The sequence below is a fragment of the Monodelphis domestica genome, chromosome 4 (genome assembly GCF_027887165.1).
Source record: "Monodelphis domestica isolate mMonDom1 chromosome 4, mMonDom1.pri, whole genome shotgun sequence".
Taxonomy (NCBI): Eukaryota; Metazoa; Chordata; class Mammalia; order Didelphimorphia; family Didelphidae; genus Monodelphis; species Monodelphis domestica.
This window is the reverse complement of record NC_077230.1, coordinates 275,198,352-275,220,885: the sequence shown is the minus strand read 5'-3', so window position 1 is coordinate 275,220,885 and position 22,534 is coordinate 275,198,352. Positions and strand designations below refer to the sequence as shown.

At 36.7% G+C, this 22,534-nt stretch overlaps 1 protein-coding gene across 3 annotated transcripts in view; it reads right to left on the bottom strand.

Moving 5' to 3' along the window:
* Positions 1-22,534, bottom strand: part of FAM118B (family with sequence similarity 118 member B) — an 83,370-nt gene that overhangs the window by 45,245 nt on the left and 15,591 nt on the right. For 2 of the 3 annotated variants that reach the window (XM_007495092.3, XM_056794580.1), the window contains exon 2: positions 20,900-20,951. The gene's annotated coding sequence lies outside the window, so the exon portion shown is untranslated. Of the gene's footprint in view, positions 1-20,899; positions 20,952-22,194; positions 22,218-22,534 lie in introns of those variants that run through there. The other variant, XM_056794581.1, reaches the window with a different exon arrangement.

Below are 22,534 nucleotides of genomic sequence, written 5' to 3'. Positions count from 1 at the left end.
GATTGTTTTGCTACTGTTTATTCTTGAAAATGGTCCAGATATTTAGATTCTATAATTGCTTTTAATGCTGTTTGATCATTCTTTTTATTTGGTTAAAATAGTTTGTTCCCACCCCCAATTCTTACCTTCGGTCTTAGAATTAATATTGTGTGTTGGTTCCAAGACAGAAGAGTGGTAAGGGCTAGGAAATGGGGGCTAAGTGACTTTTCTAAGGTTACAGAGCTAGGAAGTATCAGAGGTCAAATTTGAATCCAGGACATCCTAGTCTCTAGGCCTGGCTTTCAATCCACTGAACCACCTCACTGCCCCCCAACAGGTTGTTTTTTTCAATGAAGAAGTTATCTATTTTCTCCTCCTCCCATCTATTTTCTGCTGCATGCACATTTGTGCGTGTGTGATTTAAAAAAAAAAAAAAAACCCTTTTTCCCCTGATTTAAGGTTTCTTTTGCCCAGACTGTAAATGCAGTAACCACTCACAGCTTCAATCTTACTGCTGATTAGTAAAGAAGTGTTTTATTTCCAATATGGGTTGGTTCCTCTCTCTTTAGGCAGCCTGGTGGACTCATCATATTGGTGCCGGACTTAGTGTGGACACCTGATTGACTTTAACTCTACTGAAGTTCAGAATTCCCAAACTCAAGTGAACCAGCAGCCTCAGCCTCCTCAGCAGCAGGCACTATAGGAATGTATTAGCACATGTGGCTTTCTATCTCATCCATGGAGTGGGGAAGGGGGAAAGAAGCAAAACAAAACCTGGTAACAAATTTACATAAACAAAACAAATTCCTACATTTATAGTTACAAAAAAAGCGTCTCATTCTTCATCTCAGGTTTTAAAAAAAAAAGTTCCTTTTTCTCATTTCTTACAGAATAAAAGAATTCCATTGTGTACATATGGTATAATTTGTTCTGTCCCCAGTTGAAAAACATTCCCTAAGTTTCTAGTTCTTGGATAATGCAAAGAAGATTTGCTTGAAATATTTTCATACAAATGGGTCCTTTCCCTCTTTTAGGTTTCTTTTTGTGTGCATTGGGAAGTTAGGCCTCGGATATTTAATGCCTTTTATAGTTATTTGGAATAGGATTTCCCTTTTTATTACTGCTTTTGGCATTTTGTTTCCTATTATTATATAGAAATTCTGTTGAATTTAGCTTTAGCTATATAAAAACAAAACCTCTCAAAGGCAGAATAAAAAAATGCTAATAGCTACTCCTAATGAAATGTGATACCTGATTTTCCTGATTAGCCTCGAGATTCTCTAGGAATAATTGCAATATTGCTAACTCTTTTAATAGGAAAGGAAAGGAGAAAAGTCCCCATATACTTAAAAATATTTGTAGTATCACTTTTTTTTGTGACAGCTTAGAATTTGAAAAAAAATATTTGCCCATTGCCTGGAGAATGACAAAACAACTTAAGACATACGTATGTATATATATAATATATATAATGGTATACTACTGTGCCATAAGAAATGATGTGATAAATTCAGAAAACCATGGAAAGATCAATATGAACTGATGCAGAATTTAGTAAACAGCATCCCTACCCCCGAAATATATACAATAATTGTAATGATGCAAATGTAAAGAACACACCAAAAAAAAATCAAAAGTAAATATAAAAAAAATTATAAAACTCAAATATAATTCAAATGAAGAGATATGAGAAGACATACCCAACCCTTTCAGGAGGTGGGAGATCCACAGGAGTTATGCAGTACACATTTTTAGACTTATTCAATATATTGATTAGCTAATGCTGACTTTTTCTTTTACTTCTAAAAAATACCATTTGTCATACAGGATGGCTCCTTAGGGTTGGAGGGGAGGGAAGGATATATGAGACACAATGGAGATATAAGAAAGAGAAAATAACAATAAAAAGTAAGATAAAACAATTATTTATGGCTATATTCGCATTTATTGCTAAGACACTGAGAACTCCTTCAAAGTACAGGACTGTAAATACTTCAGAAACTTGGCAAATCCCAAGGATAAAACCAGAAACTTCATTTACATATTTCCCTTTTACTTCTTTTTAAAGGTCTCAGATTTTATACAAGGTAGTGTTTCTGTATTTTGAAATTCATCTACTTAGTAGGAAACGAAACTCGGATATCTGGTAGATGGGAAAAAGGAAGAAATGAAGGAGAGTCTTCCAGGAAAAACATATTAATAAGTTTAGGAATGAGATAGTAGAAGAAAGGCTAATTATGTGAGAAGATGAAATATATTTCACCTGAAAGCTGGGGATAATGTGGATTTAAAAACATGTGGTTCCATGGCAGGTCCTAGTTTTACAAGTCCAAGTGCTGCTTTGATAGCAGTTTATCTAAATAGTGATTATGTACATATATGTAGATCAGAGGTCAAACTCTTAGTATAACCTAAAACAGATTAAAATGAAGGGGGGGGGGGATAGCTAGGTAGCTCTGTGAATAGAAAGTCAGGCCTAGAGACAAGAAGTTCTGGGTTCAAATATGACTTCAGATACCTCCCAGGTGTGTGACCCCAAGTAAATCACTTAATCCCCACTGTCTAGCCCTTACTGCTCCTCTACCTTGGAGCCAGTACTTAGAACTGATTTTAAGATAGAATATAGGTCCACGAAGACTAAGTTAATTTGTATTTTTCTAAATCAATATGTTTGACACTATTGATGTAGATTGCATCTGAAATGACTTTAACACGTTCAAATAAGCTTCTATTTCTACGTCACTAGCCTGCTTTCCTTATTTTCAACTACATTTCTTTTCACTTGCTTATCCTATTTTCTTTTTTCAAAATCTGTTTCCAATTATATGTAAAAAATTTTAACATTTGTTTTTTAAAATTTTGACTTCCAAATTCTTTCTTTCCCTTGCCTATCCCACTGAAAAGGCAAGCAATGACATATATGTGTGGTCATGAAATACATATTTCTATAGCAGTCATGTTGTAAAAGAAAATAGAACAAAAACAAAGAAAAATAAAGTTTTTAATTATGCCACAAACTGCATTAAGATACTATCAGTTTTTTCTGGAGGTGGATAGCATTTTTTTTTTATCATGAGTCATTTGGAACTGTCTTGGAACACTATATTAATGAGAATATCCAAGTCATTCACAATCAATCATCTTACAATACTGCTGTTACTGTATTCAACATTATCCTGGTTCTGCTCACTTCATTTTGCATCAGGCATGTCATTTCTAATAAGACAACAGTGTTCCTAGTATTCCATCACAAATCATATAATACAACTTATTAGCTAGTTGATGGGCATGCCTCTATTTCCAATTCTGTTACCACAAAGAGAACTGCTAAACATATTTTTGTACATATAGGTCCTTTTCCTCTTTTATTAAAAAAAACAAACAAACAACTCTTTGGGATATAGACCACTTAGTACTGGTATTGCTGAGGCAAAAGGTAAACAGTTTTATAGCCTTTTGGGCATAGACCAAATTGTTTTCCAGAATGGTTGGATTTATAACTCTACCAACAGTGCAATAGTGTCCCTTTTTTCCTCACATTTATCATTTACCTTTTCTGTCAATCTAGCTAATCTGATAGGTGTAAGGTGGTACCCTGGAGATATTTTAATTTGTTTTTGTCTAATCAAGAGGGATTTGGGGGTCAGTTGGGTAGCATAGGGGATAGAACACTAGGCATTGAATCAAATGTTGCCTCAGACACTTCCTACCTGGGTGACCTTGGGCAAGTCACTTAACCTGTTTGCCTCAGTTTCTTCAATCACAAAATTGGGATAACAATAGCACCTACCTCTCAGGATTATTGTAAGGATCAAATGAGATATCTATAAGATACTTAGAACAGTTCCTGACACATACTAGGCAAGATATAAGTGCTAATTATTGTAGTCGTCATCATCATCATCATCATCATTCACTTCAACATTAAATATTTCCATCTTTCATTATCTTTTCCAATTTTCAGGATGTAAAGTGAAATCTTGGGATTATTTTGAGTTGCATTTTTCTTGATACCTGTGATGTGGAGGACTATATCTTATGGCTGTTAACAGTTTGCAGTTCTTTTGAGAGCTATGTGTTCATATTATGATCATGTATTTCCTGGGGAATAACTTTTGATCTTATACATGTCTGTTAATTGCTTATATAGCCTGGATTCTAAAGCCTTATTATAGAAATATGGTAAAAAGATTTTTTTTTCCCATTTGATTTCCTTCTTACCTTCTTAATTTTGTTTTACAAGGGCTTTTCTCTTTCTTGTTTGGTTTCAGAATTGATTTCTTACCAATGACTGTAAAAGGTAGATGATTTATTTCTTATAATTTTTATACAGTATGAGCTTTAATATTGGTATCTCCATATTCACGTAGAATATATTATAAAATATGGTATAAGGTGTTTATCTAAATCTAATTTTTGCCAAACTTTTCTAGTTTTCCTAGTAATTTTTGATGAACAGAGAGCTTTCCCTAAATAATTATGTTGAACATTAGGATACTGGGTTTCATTCTTTCTGATTCTCCTATGTCCAATCTGTTCCACTAATTTATCTATTTTTAAACAAATATCAGTTGGCTTTGATGACTGCTGACCAGTATAATATGGTTTGAAGTCTAAAATTGCTCATGCTCCTTTGTTTGATGCTTTATTTTTTTAATGAATTTTGATATTATTTCATTGAGTTCTATACAGTATCCTTCTGATATTATTGGTATAGCATTAAAAGTGTAAATTAACTTTGATAGTATTGTTTTTTAAAATTCTATTGACCCAACCTAGTCATGAGCATTGAGTATTCCTAGAGCTATTTCAGTTATTCTTCATTTCATTAAGGAATAGAAAAATATTGTAATTAAATCCATATGAGTATTTTCTGTGTTTTGGAAGATTGTTCTCCAGATACTTGAGGCATTTTGTAGTTATATAGAATGAGATTTCCTTTTCTGTTACTATCTTTTGGATTTTGTTATTATTATATGTATATTTTGTTATGACATATTGTATATGCCATTAGAGATAGCTAGGCCTAAAGTCAAGAAGACATGAGTTTAAAATCCAGCCTCAGACACTTACTAGCTGTGTAATCCTAGACAAGTCACATAAGCTCATTTTGCCTCAGTAGCCTCAACAGTTAAATGATAATAATAATAGAATCTACTTTGCAAGGTAACTGTGAAGATAAAATGAAATACTATTTATAAATTGCTTAGCAAAATGTCTAGCACATTCTTTGTTGTTGTTCAGTTGTGTCTGACTCTTCATGACCCTACCGGTCACAGCAGACCCTTCTATCCTCCACTATCTCCCAATGTCTGTCCAAGCTCATACTCATTGCTTGCATCATTGCTCATCTCTTGTCTTGCTTCTATTGTTAGCATTTCCAGAACTATATCAAATAATAATGAGGAAAGTAGACCTCCTTATTTTACTCCTGTAGCAAACTGGGAAAACTTCTAATATAGCCCCAAAGCACATATGATCCTTGCTTTTGGTTTTAAATATTCTTATTATATTTTTTAAATGCTTCAATTTCATAGGGTTCCAATCCTAAATGAGTGTTGTACTTTGTTAAAAGTTTTTTCTTCTGGATCAACTGAGATAATCATGTGGTTTTGGATATTTCTGTATTTCTATCATCTCTCATATCTTCCAAAATCTCAAGTCTGACCATATAATGTGTAATTGGAAATCTCATACCTTTGAAATAAACTGCCCAAGAGCTCACTCACTTCCTGTCATTTTGTGCTGATGTAGACAGGAGATAAATTGGGTGGAGTTCCATGTTTAGCTCTCTTTCCTTCCTGGGTTGAGACACTAGTGGAACAGGCTGTTTGAACAGGTAGATTAGCCATGGGCATGTGGTTTTATTTTGTTACCTTTTTATTCTTTTACTTCTAGTGATTATTAATAAATTTTATAAAATATATTTGAAGTTACTGTATATTAATTTTAATTTTTACAATGATGGCATCCACAGAAGTTGGAGAAAGAATTCTCAAATTTTTTAAAGATAGCCCACATTTCTCTTGCCATGGCTTCCCCCACCCCACCCCAAATCCAAACTCTCTTCAGAGCTGCTGTGCTGCTCCTGCTGACTTTTTCCCTCCCCATTGTTCCTGATCGCCCTGCCTTCCCGGCTGCTTTAGTTTGAGTGAATTAGTCAGGGGCTCTTGGTGGAAGAGGGGACAAGCTGCTTCTCGTGCCCATCTGCTTCAGCCAGCATTCCTTGCTACTGCCTCTGGCATTACTGCTGCCAATCCAGCCTCCTGCTGCTGTTAATTCCCTGGGTTGTTCCAGTCATCCACTCCTGCTCCTCTTGCTGCTGCTGCTGCTTGCTGCTGCCCATGTCTTTAGAACACATAATCTGGGAATCCTTGGAGCCACTCTCTGGGCAGCTGGTAAAGTACATTGCTAACAGATGAGTGCTTGCTTATGGCTTGCCTTGGAAGCCCAGGTGTGTTTTCCTTAGGCAATAATTAGCCTCCTAATTCCTTGCCATTTCTGCAGTCTGTGAGCTACTGCAGTCTGTGCAGATTGGTCGAGGGTTTGAGAGTCATTTAGAAGCACCTCCCCCCCCCCCACTCCCAGGGTGAAGTATAAATCCCACCCCCATCCTCCACGTGGGTTTTCGAGCCTGTGCCAGCTGTTTTTTCACCAGGGGAACAAACTGCTACCCTAGTTTGGCTAACCCAGATAGGTTTCCATGCTCTGCCTGTGGGGGAGAGAACTGAAGTAGCAAGCCCCTAGCGTTTTTGCCCCTAGTGTTTTTACCCCTAGGGGAAGAGGAAGGAAAATTACTCTTCTAAACAGGAAGTAGAATTGCAATCATGGTTTACTCTATGAGAGAGCAGTAGTACATTGCCTATCTCAAACAGCTCCCAATTTTAGGATGCTTTTTCTTCCTACCATTCCTGGGTGCACTGGTCCTTACAATTATCTTGCAATTACAATTCAGGGAAGAAATTCATCTCCCTACAACCCCTTGACATTTGGGCCTGCCCAGTCTCTAAAATACATCCAATTTGGGATTCCTCCACATTATGTTCAGCAAGGAATTCTCCCTCACTAAGGGAGGTCCCAGAGGTGTGACAAAATATAGGGAAGGATGACAAAAGGATAGGGAAGGAACTTTTATTAGAGTCTGGAGGTGAAATTTTTAAGCCTTTTCAGACTCCATTATTTATGGAAGTCTCTTTATCTTATTGTATTTTGCTGATTTTTTGCTTTACGATTTAATTTTGTTGTTTTAAATTCATATATTAATCTGATCAATACTATTCTGTCATACTGAATCATTTTAATCTACTGTGTTTTGGCTATTAGATATATTCTGTGACATTATTTTTATTTGTACCTTTCCCCTATAACTGTACCAAACAAAATATCATTGTATAAGCCCATAGTCATCTTCCAAAAACCCTCTTTTGTGGCAAAAACCATAGGTCCTTAGGGATACTGAGGTTGTCACCAGATCCACTGAGGTCACATGTTGTTTATACTGCCTTTTCTTCCATTTTGCTTTTGTTAAATTATCACATAGATGATGGATGAGCTCCATCAACCTGGTTAACAACCTTTGGAGAATTTAATGACTTAAGAATTTAAATAGATTTTTAAGGGGTCTTCAGATGTCTGGTACCAGTACCTTTGAATTGTAACAAGGGATAAGCATCCATTTGTAGTTGAAGAGAAGTCCAATAGCAGTATTATATTTCCCTATCTCTGAATTTATTAAAAATATAATGGATGAGACATGGGAAGTGATTTTCACTATTTAGTACTTGGCTCTATGTGAAATGGGTGGAACATTTTGGAGACAGGTCTGTTAACTGTTATAGTCTCACACCAAAGAGAGCGAGATGCCCAAGAGGTTTAGTTACCTTGTAATGGGTTATAATCTCATCTTAGGGGTATAAAGGATTTTCCTTCTGTGCAGCCTAGTAGGTTCGAAATTTTTTAAAAAATTATTTATAACTCTTCAGCTTACTCTACCTGTAGCAGTCCACAGCTGTGTTTACTTAAGACAGATAATTAAGTCATAAAGTTAGGCCTGAGAAGGGCGCATTCTCTGCCCTGCGCATGGCCAGTAAGGCAATGAACTTTGATCCCAACTAGTTTGGGTGCAAAAGTAGGTTTCTTTGTTCTCCCCAGGCTGAAGAAGGATCTGCCCTTATCTTATGACAATTTACCTTTCTACCAAGGATAATCCCCTATGTCATTAATTACTATGCATTATGTATCTTTGCATATGATAATCAATAAATACACGAGCCCACAGGCCCAGCCCAGCTTTTACCACTCATCTTTCTTCCTGACTACTACCTCTCTCTCTCTCTCTCTCTCTCTCTCTCTCTCTCTCTCTCTCTCTCTCTCTCTCTCTCTCTCTCTCAGGGAGCAGGCCTCTGGCCATGCTCCGTCTTTCACCTCTATTGCTCTTATCCCTATCATTAAGCCGTAACAGTCCATGTTAATAGCACGGGTTTAAGGACTGTGGCTTGTCTCTCATGATCTCTAAGCTTATTTCTGATGCCCATGATGTTATGTTGTGGTCTTCTCACTGTCTCATGTATCTATGAAGTGGAAGGCCGGAGCTTAAGTCTGTGGAGCTCAATTTATATATGATTCGATGTCTGGTTCTCTTTCTTGCCATCCCTCCAGCTTCAGATCCTTGTTTCCCCCAGAGATAAACCTCTATCTATCTTTCCTCTTGGGTGCGAGGGCTGCTGGCCAGTTTCTCACCTCATCTGACGCCCAACCTGGGTTCCTACCCTTCCTTTCTAACACAGACATTTTCAGGGAGTGCTCCGGAGAATTGGGGGAAGAGGAAGAAAAAAGGACGAATGACTGAAGCTCAAAAGTGTTTCCCTTTTGGAGTGACCTACCAGGGTAAGATTTCGGTCAGGGATGGGACAGAATTCGTCATCTTAACCTTGCTCTCTCAGACTGTTAATGTCGTTCATTGAGAATAGCGGGAATAAGGTCTCAAAAGCCAAACTCAAGGCGTTGCTATGAGTGGGACCTGATTGGTCAAAAACCAAAAAAATACAAGAGAGAGGGGCACCGGATCGGACAAGTAATTGTTAATTTATGGGCGTTTATAAGTATGTGTTCAGTTCCTCTATCTATCCTAACTTCTGATTTAAAAGAGAAAAAGGCCGTGCAAACCCCAGACTCAAAGGGACAGGCGTTAAAACACAGCACTTCCCAGGGCTTCAGCAGAAGCTGAAAGCAGGAACAGACAGGAGCCGCCTAGAGCTCCTGGGATTTAAATAAACAAAAGAGCAATTTAAAAGCTCAGAAATTTCCTCTCCTCACTCTGTTTCTGTTAAGGAATGCCACTCCCCCCACCCCCCAATGGATCAGGAGTTGGCAGTGCAATTCTATGCTGTAGCCACCCCTCCTCCACCTGGATCTCCTGAGGTTACAAAGTCTGTATAGCTTTAATAAGGCAGGAAAAAAATATTTAACTTTAAAAAGATAATTATGACAGGATGAAATTACAGTGAAGTAAAATTTAAAAAATTAAATTGTTCTAATTTGGGTTGGACATGGCAAAATTGTAAAGGAATGTCTGCTTATATTTCTTGATAGAAAAAGTTAATAAGTTAAAAATCTCTATCTGACTTTGGGCATATGCTACAGAATATCGGGACAAGAGATGTTTTCTCTGCAATGAAATGTTAACTGTAAATTAACCACCAAGGTGCAAACAGGACTTTTTAAGGTTTTGGGATTAGATATGAAGCTGCATGGAAAAGTTTTTTCTCTCAGCCACGAGGCTTACATAAGCCAACTAGAGGGCAGAATTCCTGCAACTGAAATTACAAACTTTTATCACAAACACTGAATATCATCAAAAGGCAAATTATTACTAGGTGTAATTGCTTCTATGACAAGCATGAATTAGTGTATGCTTTAAAGAAATTTCTAATACATTTCAATTTTAAATATGTGGGAATTATTTAAAATCTCTTAAGCAGGACATAAGAGCAACAAGATAAAAATTTGGCAGAGATTAGTTAAAACACCTGAATGCAGTTCAGAAACTTTACATAAGATATATTAATGCAACTGTATCCAGAAAGCAAATGATTTATAACTAGTATGGCTTCAATTATGAAAAATGAGAGACACTCCCAGCAGTGTGGACACATAGTAGAAAGGATTCAATCTGTTAACCAGTAGTTAATTATCAAGGTTATTAAGTAATTTGTTAACCAGTAAAATGATTTATTAATGATTTAAAATAGGCAATACTGCCACTCACTCAAATTACAGATATTGAAGCTGAGCATAATATTAATATAAGACAAATTCAAATACTACCTGCTCAATGTGATCTATTTTTGCAGTGAAGGTTTACAAAATTGGTAGATAAAATTAATAACTCTAGTCATAGTATCAAGATCTTTTCAGTTATGAAGTTAACTGTTATAGTTCAGAAATAGTAACACCCGTATAATCACTTGATAATGCTCCGTATACTTTTACAGCATAAGACAGTGCTATAATGTTAATGATGGCACAAGATAAAATTTTGCAAAAAGCAAAAATTGTGTGCAAATAGACAAATACTTAAGATCACAGCACACGTTGGTAAAATCATACGTAATTTATGGTATGATGTTTTTATGATTATTAGTTTGAAAAAGCAAATATTTAAACATCTATGCATGCTGTTTTGCAAAGTCAAAGGTGAAACTGCTGTTTTGAGTAGACAGCTACTAGCATTCTCTGCTCTAGCAGAGGGCCAAATCTATTGTACATCTATATCCTGTACAAGCAAGTGATGTTGCTTGACAATGCAAAAGTTTGTGTATTAATTTCACCCCTGATAGATATCTACTACATATTTTGGAGCAAAGGATGCATTTCAACATGCTCCTAGCATAAAGGTTGAACTGTGAGAAGTGATGGGAGATACTTACTCTCCTGGTTTATGGGTTTAAGCTCAAAGTGAAGAAGTGAGCAAAGTGTTTACAGAACTTGTAAATAATTGTGCACAGTTGTCTATTCCAAACATCTTGGAAAGGCAATGCTTTTAACAGCAATAAATGGGCTGAATTGGTTAGCTCATGGCTTATATGCAAACTATAGCAAAAAGAGCTCAAAGGAATTTATAAGCCCCAAGGTTCAAAAACTGAAGGTATATATGTTCAGTTACTTTCTAACTTTGTAGGACCCAATGAGGCTTTCATTTGGGGTTGAGATTTTCTGTTTATTTTCTCAGATACGTGAAGTCCATGGAGGATGACTGAAAGCATCTTGCCCAGAAAAAGGGCAGACTGCAGAGGTGTCTGGCACAGGACATTGGGAAAAACAGCAAATGAGCTGGAAAGATCATCACTGCCCTATAGGCAGGTCTAACACACTATCCACACACATGTAATTGTATGAAAAACAATTTGCCTACAGAAGAATATCATTAAGTCACTGACAGATATTCTGTGTTACAAATATATGGGTATTTGTTATAAGATCAAACTTTATCACATACCTGAAAATTTCAAATGGTATTGGTACAATATGTGACTTACAATTATTTTAGTGGAATTGTTCCACGTTATCCAAATATGATCAAATATCAAATGGTACAATTGGGAATGTTATGACAGTACACTGAATACTGTCCAATTGCAGTACAAAACTGTTGTTCTTATGCAAAATGTATATATGATTATTGTCTTAAAAGGTCCATTATATTTGCGAACAACAGCATGTCTTTATTAGAATCACACTTATCTAAAGGTCAATTTTGTTAAGCTATGGCATTTCAACTTTCATAAGAAAAAAGGGTAGATATGGTATCACTAACCATCTAGCTCCTCCTCACCCTAAAATGAATATGAACTAATACTGCAATAACAGTTTGAATATAAGGTTAAAGATTACATTGTATGATATATACCTGAATTGGGTTGAATATCAATAAGAGATTAAGACTGTAAGGGACCCAAGGGGATGATAATGTTGGGTCGAGGTCTTGTTTGTATGTTTACAGATAGTGAATACATCTGATCACCCACAACGCACCTCATGCCAACTGACACAGACCAGGAAGAGAAGCAGACAGATGCTGTTGACATCAGCTAACTACATGCCAGCCACAATCCAGGCACTCTGGAAGGACACTTCTCTGGTGACTAATATCACTCCAGAACAATGACATTACACTATTAGAGACATTTGCTATTAGGCTACTGTGGGACACTTGTCATGCTGACATCCATTGATATATTGTACCCAGACCAATAGCAAGTATGCTAACTCACAAAGACTAAACCACACTTGTGTCTGTTTAAGACATCAGATAAATCCCACACTCCAAGGTCTTTACTATGGAATCAAAACAAAATAGCTACAATTGTTTAGACATTAATGTATACCTTTATGTCTATGATACTGTCAAAAGGAAATTATTTTGTATGCATTGTAAAACTACTACTTATATTGCAAGAAATGCTATTATCAACAAGGGTATAGACATTGGTATGACCCTCCAAAGAGCAGGAGATAGAAAACTTTCATTAATAGCATAGATCTGATACCTCTAACAACAAAAATGAGGTGCTAACCAGAAAATGCTGTACAGGCATGTTTAATGGACAGATGATCCTGATGTTACTCTCAAAAAAGGATGAGAGATCAGGCAAAATGCACTATGAAATCTTTAATCAGGAACCTAAGTTATTGAAAAAGATCATTTACATCCATGCAAAGATTATGTTCCTGGCAATACCTGGGTGGACGTTACGTGCCGACCACCATGGGTGTACTTAAGTGTTAATACCATTGTTAACCATTACTCCTGAAACCCTGTCTATCCCTTTTTTGGAGTATGTATTGAAAATATGACAAAATAGGTACGGATAAGCTTGTAGAAAAAGCACATTGAATATTATACATTGACAACTAGGAAAGAAAAAGCTACATCAAATTCTATAAGTACAAGAACCTGTGGAAATTGTTTCTACGTGTAAAACAACTTAAGCTTCTATTTACCCAAACATTAGTTTGGTGGAATGAATTTTGCAAACATTGGTAATGTTACATGCTTGGTTATCATACTGATGAGTTTATTTAGACAAGCAGAAATTTAACTAAGGATGATGTAAGATATATGCAGTCAGAACTTGAAATGTCACTTCATTATCATCATCCTGGGTATTTACACTGCAAATCAGAATGTAATGTGTATGGGAATATTGGTATTTGTAAAAAAAAAATTTCACAGTAATTGTTGTATTAATGTTTCTACAAAGCTTTTAATGGTGGAAAAATTATGCTCATGTACAAGGCGAATTTTGGTCAATTTAGATTAGGAATTAGTAATCATTTGGAATGTAAATTCTGATATTACATATTGGCTCAACTTCAACCATACCACATAAAGTGAGCCAAGAGTCTAAAAGTTTGGTATTAATTTTGGGATCATGTTCCCAGTATCATTTTCTCAGATTATTTTGTATGTTATGTACATGATCCTCTGGAATTGTTCAGAGAGGATGTTTTTCTTTGAAGGGATCTCTCCCAACAAACAAACAAAAAAAAAAGGGAGAAGAATCTTAAAGGTGCCAGTATTTTCACTTTTTAGAACACTTTTGATTCACTTTCTATTATTCAATTTTGATTTTTCTTTGGCACAGCCATGGCCAAAAGTTTTAGTACATGGCAAGTACTGTCAATGCTCTGATCCTGGATTACAAAGGTGCAAGAATTTTTACTGTTGCAGGCACCCAAAAAGTCTGAGATTACGAGAACCTGACAGTATTTGTTAAATTTCAGATGACTATTCTGGTAAGTGGAGTCTGATTGCACATAAAGGGAATCATAATAAAGGTTTCTTCATGAAACAGACAGCCATAGCCACACGCAGATGCATTTTCCATGTGAGATGGATGTTTAAGGTTGGGGATGCAGGGACATGGTGTTCTGACGCTCTCATTCACTGGTCGTTCTGGCATTGAACTTCCAACCAGTTTTTATGTGGCAGACATCTGGAAGTGAGCACGAATAGATCCCTAAGATGCAGTATCAGTATGAGAGAAGGGAAGGATCTATCCTTCGTCTCCACAGATAGTCTTTTTGTTAACTGTTGTGAGATCCGACAACTTCTTATAGTCATGACTTGTGGAGGGTGGCATGATTGTCTATTGCACCTGTCCTGTGAGCTACGAAACTTCTACATCATCCAACCAGGATCATTGCAGTGAAAATTATTTTCTTAATGTTTTTAGTATTATCACGGAGGTTACATTTATTTTTGATAAGTAGATGAGAAAATCACTTTTACCTTTTAGATTGAGCACTAAGTCAGTTTTTGCTGATGGTCACACTTAATTTTTATATCAAAGTTTTATAATCTGATTTGATCTTCACTCTTGAATCAAGATATGATTATGCACCACTATATTTGTTAAAGTTGTAATCTTGTCACACTTTTGTTATTGTACTCCTATGTTTTTATGTTAAACAAAAAGGGGGAGATATAGCAGTCCACAGCTGTGTTTACTCAAGACAGATAATTAAGTCATAAAGTTAGGCCTGAGAAGAGCGCATTCTCTGCCCGGTGCACGGCCAGTAAGGCAATGAACTTTGATCCCAACTAGTTTGGGTGCAAAAGTAGGTTTCTTTGTTCTCCCCAGGCTGAAGAAGGATCTGCCCTTATCTTATGACAATTTACCTTTCTACCAATGATAATCCCCTATGTCATTAATTACTATGTATTATGTATCTTTGCATATGATAATCAATAAATACACGAGCCCACAGGCCCAGCCCAGGCTTTACCCACTCATCTTTCTTCCTGACTACTGTAAATCTTGAAATCTCTCAGACTTGTGAATGTTAAAAATTTCCCCATCGGGGAATTCTTAATTGGAACAAATTCCCTACTGAGAAACATTCCCCATTTTGATGTGAGAACTCGCCAGGATCAGAAATGGGAGGACCTCTACTCCAACCATACTTAAGACTGCTTTAGGGGAGAAAACTCCTTGCTATGGGAGGACCCCTACTCTACCTGTACTTAAGACTGCTTTAGGGGAGAAAACTCCTTGCTATGGGAGGACCCCTACTCTACCCATTTTTAAGACTGCTTTAGGAGAGAAAGCTCCTTGCTAAACAATGAAAGTACTTGGACCCATGCTTATAATAAGGCAAGGAGTTCTTTGAGCCAGGCCTGTTTTTAGAATCGATACAATGGGATGCTAGGTACCTAAAAGGGTTGGGCAAGTTTTCTCTTGATGAGATTAGCTGACTCAGCTGTGTTTTCTCTCGTTCAGACTTACTGAGGAGATTGGTCGGCACAGCAGCATTTTTTCTGATTCAGACTTACTGAGGAGATTGGTTGACTTAGCAGGAATTCAGATGGGCAATCCTTTGGAAAGCATCTACAGTGATTGGTAGATGTAGGGACTTAGGGGAAGTGACATGGGAGAAAAACCCCTATATAAGAAAAAGCAGAATCTCTTGAGGATATTCCTTTTGGAGGATCTCTGATGAGGATAGCTTGGGAAGAATCTCTTGAGAGAGGCTCTAGAGAAAGGCCCTTTGGAACAGTCTCTGGCTGGAAGGTTCTCTGGTGAAGTCAGCTGAGATGGAGCTGGCCTGGTGTCACTAGAATCCTTGTTTAGACAGACCTTGTGGTGAGTGTTAAAAAACTGACTGATTTCTCTCTTAAGACTCAGGTCTAGGCCATATTGGCTTGAGGCCTTTCATACTTATTCCTTTCTTACTCTCTCTCTCTTTCTTTGATTACTCATTGTATTGTTAATTAAAATCTCTATAAAACCCAATTGACTTGGGTATTTGAATAATTGGGAATATTTCCCTGGTGACCACCTTATATTTGATTTAAAAACCAAGACACTGTAGTGAAACATATTTCTGTGGGAAAATTTACTCACCCTCTCTTATATCTATCACAATTTATACCTTCCACCATTTTAACTCACTATAGTTTAAGACCTCAACCATTTGAAATATCACACTACTCTCTCTCTCTCTCCTCTCTCTCTCTCTCTCTCTCTCTTTCTCTCTCTCAGGGAGCAGGCCTCTGGCCATGCTCCGTCTTTCACCTCTATTGCTCTTATCCCTATCATTAAGCCGTAACAGTCCATGTTGATAGCACGGGTTTAAGGACTGTGGCTTGTCTCTCATGATCTCTAAGCTTATTTCTGATGCCCATGATGTTATGTTGTGGTCTTCTCACTGTCTCATGTATCTATGAAGTGGAAGGCCGGAGCTTAAGTCTGTGGAGCTCAATTTATATATGATTCGATGTCTGGTTCTCTTTCTTGCCATCCCTCCAGCTTCAGATCCTTGTTTCCCCCAGAGATAAACCTCTATCTATCTTTCCTCTTGTGGGCGAGGGCTGCTGGCCAATCTCTCGCCTCACTACCTTTCTACCAGAATGATCTAAATTTCAGTGACTTTTTTAGACCCAAAAGTTTTCATCAACAGTACAGAGGTTTGTGTTTTTTTTTCCTTTCTTTCTGGGCTCCTCTGCCACATTTTGGAATGATGGCAGTAATAGATTTTGTTAAAAACATCTTGGGGGCGGGGGTGGGGGGGCGCAGCTGGATAGCTCAGTGGATTGAGAGCCAGAGATAGAAGATCCTAAGTTCAAATCTGGCCTCAGACACTTCCTAGCTGTGTGACCCTGGGCAAGTCACTTAACCCCCATTGCCTAGCTCTTACCACTCTTCTGCCTTGGAACCAATACACAGTACTGATTTCAAGACAGAAAGTAAGGGTTTAAAAACAAAAACAAAAACAAATCTCATTCAGCCAAGGTTGACAGATTTGCTATAGCTGTAAAACTTGTGACAAGTATCCATTAGCTTCTAAGGTTTTTTTTGTTTTGTTTTGTTTTTTTAATGTCACACAGCAGACTCATGTGAATCCTAATAATGGTGGGTTTGTTTGCTATTGTCATTAACTAGGCTATTATAATTTTGGGGAATTTTGCTACTTCTTGGATGTGCATTACCTGTTATACTACTGTCTTAATAAAGCTGTTACTTTGTCATTTGCACTCACTGTGGATCATGGACAGATTTAAAAAGGAAATGAATCTCATTTTGAGGAGAGAAACCTTTGTATTCTACCTCTCCTTGGCTGACACAGTATGTCACTGATTTTAAGAAATATTTTTGATTTTTAAAACATTTTTATTGTTTTTTCCTTGTATATGAAATATAGTATGAGTTTTTATTTTTTCCTCTCTGTTTTTGAACTCGAAGCACATGTTATCAGTATTAAGAAGTTTTTGATTTTGTACTAGGATAAATTTAAAATGTCTATTAACTTTAGTGTCAATGCATACCCAAAAGCTTTAGACTATAGAAACCTGTCATTCATTGTTTAAAAATTATGGGATTTTGCTTAATAATTGTGTCTGATTCCAGGAAAAGGGAATACAAAAAGAGCCACTACACAGCGCCAAAGAACCACAAAGCTAACCTGCATAGTGCTAATTGAGCACAAGGTCAAAGAGACCAACCAATCCCAGTAGGATTGATGAAATTTTGAGCCAAGACAAGAGGATTTGAACTTGTTTGGGGTTCATGGTTGCAGCTGTTTTGACATGTCAGAGGCAGATCTTGCCCTTTCCACATCGTATCAAGCACCTCACTTTGGCTACCAACCTGGTTCCAGTATCCCTGAGAGAATAGGTAAAATCAGACCATGGAATGCTATTTCCCAGTTTGCTGCTGAAATCAAGTCCCTTTTTCTCTCTTAGAGTATGGCAACTTCCTGTAGTCTTGGCTGTCAATGGGTAAGTACAATATCGTTGTATTTTGTACTACAGGCTTGTGGGACATAAATCACTTTAATTGGGCCCTGATTCAAGGACCTCTGTTAAAGGTTTATTTTTCTTTACTTAGAATATTTACACATAAGACTTTGATATTTTATATTTCATCCACAATTTATTTTTTCTCTTTTATTTGGATTTTTTAATGTTTTTTATTTCTCTTTCCAATTGATTCATATACCTCATAACTTAGCTATGCATCCCTGAGTGATCCCTGTGTTTTTCACCATCCTCCTCAGGGGGGAATGTGTAATTATCCTATAATGCAAAGTTCAAATTCTTTTGAGAGTAATTTCAGGATAAGAAACTTGCTTCCTCTCCAAATCCAGAAAGTGAACTGTTTGGAGAAGGCGCCATGAAAATGCCTTCATGCTGCACCAGAAGATCCACAGTGAACTTTGGGATGTGGTGATTTGAACTGTGGGGGGTTGAATGCATTTTTTTTTAATATATATACTCCTTTGCTGAAGGAGACTGCCCCCTAATTGGCTTTTTTTTCAATGAGCCTAGCAATCTTTGGTTTTGTTTTCTTTCCTTTTTATCCCCAAATTATTGTAATTTAAAAGTTGGTTATGTCTACAAGATCCATTGGAGAGACTAGTCTTCCAAGGGATCTCAGGAGGGCATGTGTAATTGGAAATCTTATACCTCTGAACTACAATGCCCAGGAGACCACTCAATTCCTGTTGTTACATGCTGACATAGACAGATAAATTGCATGGAGTTCCGTGTTTAGTTCTCTTTTCTTCCTGGGTTGGGACACTGGTGGAGTGGGTTGTTTGAAAAGGTAGATTAGCCATGGGCATGTGGTTTTATTTTGTTACCTTTTTATTCTTTTACTTCTAGTGATTATTAATAAATTGTATAAAATATAATATTTGAAGTTATTGTATATCAACTTTAATTTTTATAATGACTAACTCCTCTCCCTACATAAGAACTTTAAGAGGCTCTTTATTGTGTTTGTTAAGACAAGTTCCTCCTTTGGCATTTTAAAGCCTTTGCGTAATCCACTTTCAACCTATATGTCAGTTTATTAGACATTCCATTCTGTGTACCATGTTTCTGCTAAAATTGCCTATTTGACACTTCCAAAATTGAGCAGCTCATCTGCTGCTTCTGGGTCTTTACAGTGCTTCTCCCTATCTGTAGAATAAAGCACCTCCTCTGCTTCCTTTAAGGCTCAGGTCACGTGCTATCTCCTAAAGTGAAACTCATTTAATCCCAGAGATGTTCATGCTCTTTCCATCTTCAAATTATTAGGCACAGATTTGTCTGTTTACACACATCCCACAAGTAGGTGGGTAGGGACGAATCTTCATTTTGTCTCTGTGTCCAAAGCATATGGTAAGACACCTAATAAATGCTTACTGGATTGTACTGAATTGCATTAAGACTTCAAAGATTATATGATTACTTTTGTGATTGCTAAAAATATTTATCAGGGGCAGTTGGGTAGCTCAGTGGAGTGAGAACCAGGCCTAGAGACAGGAAGTCCTAGGTGGCCTCAGACACTTCTTAGGTGTGTGGCCCTGGGAAAGTCACTTAACTCCCATTGCCTAACCCTTACCATTCTTCTGCCTTGGAACTAATACATAGTGTTGATTCTAAGGTGGAAGGTAAGGGTTTTAAAAAATAAAAGAAAATAAAAATATTTATCAAATCAGTGTTTGATTTTGAACAAAACTGGATAAGGAAAAACATTTTTTGTTTCCTTATGAACAATTCAGTTCTCAAACTTATGAGAAATAAACCTTAATGTTTTGTCCTAGAGTTACCATGTAACAAAAGGCAAGACAGTAGAATTAGTACTCTATATCACCAACAAATGAATGATCTGTAATATGTAAATCTCCTGAGAAGAAATCTGCTCATAGAAACCTAAGGAAGTGGTATTGATCAAATGAAAGATGTTCATTATTTTAAGAATCATAGAAAAGTAGTTTCTATAGCTAAAACATCACTTCAATTACCAAATTATTTCCCTAATGACATATAGAGGAGCATTCCATTACTACTACAAATATAGCACACTAATAAGTCAGTTAATATTTTATCTTGAGCTAAATAAATGGGAAAACTCCTTGATATTCACAAAACCTATAAATCTAATAAATAAACTTCAGATAAGTCATAGTTGGAGAGAAAGAAACAGATGCACTAAAGGACAGAAAAGAATGTATTGTAGGCAAGAAAACAGGCAAAGGCAGGGCTTTGAAACAATAGGCAAAGGAAAGTCTTCAAAATTATGGTTGTGAATTCTAGTCATCCTTAATATCAATAAAACACAGGCAAAACACTTCCATGTTTCTCAACTTTCTAAGCTTTAAAATATAAACATTAAAACACTATATAATAGATTCCACTGAATTTCCAAGATATATAATTATCATAATGGTTGTAAGATGAGAAAAAGCCAATGGATAAATTGTCAGGGATTCAAAAAAGTAGAGGACATCTGTATATCAAAACAAAGTATGTCAATCATTAGGACTACAAAGTTACTTATTGACTGACCATTTTCATTGCTTTAAAAAAGAACAAATTCCAGCAGACTGAGGAACAGAATGAGAGAACTAGAAAAAGATACACTGGAAATAGAACAGTATAGTATTAAAGATTTGGCTTTGGAATCAGGAAGACCTGGTTTTATGTCCCCCCTTCAACCACATGCTGGCTGTGTAACCCTAGGCAAGTCGCTTCAGTCCTTAGTGCTCTAAGGAATTCTATGCAACTATAACTTGTAAAGAAGGTGCCCCCAAACCTCATATTAATAGAGGGAGTTTTTCACAAGTCCAGTCGCTATCCCTGTTGTATATATACTGAAATCCAACAGAATATAATTTTTCAAAGTATTTTTCAGTTTTAAGATATGATAAAAAGTTCTTATATTTATTATAAACTATTTAAAGGTCATATGCCCAAGGATTTCTCAACCTTTAACTGACTTTCAGATGGTAGGTAAGAGAAAATGTATAAATCATCAGATGGTAGTTGTTCCTCACCGAAGTCATATAAAAAGGATCCTAGTATTTATACATGCACCATTTCTTTTATTTAAATAAGATTTAAATTGTCCCAAATAACCAATTTTCTTACCTTTTCTTGAAGAGGTATCTTTCTTTGTTCTCTTAGGTTTTCTCCTTCTCAACTAGAATAAAACAAATAAACAGTTAGTACAAGCACCCATTTTTCAGGCTTATTTCTGAGATTAATACTAATAAGCAACAGAACAAGTACCTACTCTTGAAGTGATATTGAAACATCTATATAGTTGGAAGTAACAGGCATTGTGTGCATTTCAAAACTACTCCACCCTATTCAGACCATTCTTTAGAAGATCAGATTTAGCTATTTCCTGATCAATAATATACTTTAAATAACAGAATCAGGTCTTGGAAACTACATTCTCCACCCTACTCAGTGTAACAAGATTAGGAAGGGCTGCAGCAAACTCAAGATTTAATTATTTGAGAATATGGCCTTCAACAGACATGTGCAAAAAAAGGACAGACCTTTGGGTGGTGCTAGGTCAAGCTCGAGCCACCATTGGCACATGCGAGACACAGGAAGTGAGGTAGAGAACAGCCTCTGGAGTTCTTGGGACTTTCTGTGAGGAGGGCTAGAGGTCAGTTCGAGGCTAGAGCTTGAGGTCGGAGGAGCCCCGCAGACTGCTTTTCTTCAGATTGGTCATGTGAGTGATCAGGACTGATCCCTTTCCCTGCCTTGGCTCTCCAAGGCCTTAACGCCCGCTTTGGCTCAGCCTGAGTCAGAGTGGTTCTAATTAAACTTCTTTCCTCCTCCTCCTCCTCCTCCTCCTCCTCCTCCTCCTCCTCCTTCTTCTTCTTCTTCTTCTTCTTCTTCTTCTCTCTCTCTCTCTCTCTCTCTCTCTCTCTCTCTCTCTCTCTCTCTCTCTCTCTCTCTCTCTCTCTCTCTCTCTCTCTCTCTCTCTCTCTCTCTCTCTCTCTCTCTCTCTCTCTCTCTCTCTCTCTCTCTCTCTCTCAATATTTTCTTCCTCTTGTTGTAATTAAAACACCCTAAAAATGTGGCAGCTGACTTGGGTATTTTATTATTTGGGATTTCCCTAGGCGACCATTTAAATTTAGATTTTTTTCAGTCTCAACCATAATATTCACCCTTTATAGTTGACACTAAGGAGGGAATACTAAGCATTCCTTCATGTTCTTTTCTAAACACTGGCTACCGTACCCATTATTAGTTTGCCCAGCTAACTTAAATGCGAGATCCAGTGATCTGAGTTCAAATCCTAACTCTGACACTTTGTACCTATATATATATCCTCAGGCATGTCACTTAATCTTCTAGGCTTTAGCTTCCTCATCTGTAAAAGGAGGAAGTTGAAGTAGATTTAATTTTAACATTTAATTTCACACCTAAGGTTCACCTTCTTTTCAAACCTCCAAACTGTATTCCTGGATCTTGGGAATTCTTGCTTAAAATCCCTGAGCTTTAAAGAGACATCATGGAAAGCAACTCTCATTGAAGTATAAAAAAAAAGGTAATAGAGAAACATGAACATAAGACCAGGAATCATATTTTATATACAATAGGCAATTAATATAATAGATGGATTCTAGTCCTACCTCCACTACTAACTTGATTTTAGCAGGTTGCTTTATGTCTGAAGGCTTTAGTTTTTCTCATTTGTAAAATGAGATACTGGAATTAAATCATCTCTCAGGTTCCTCCTAACTTTAAGATTTTAAAGTCTGA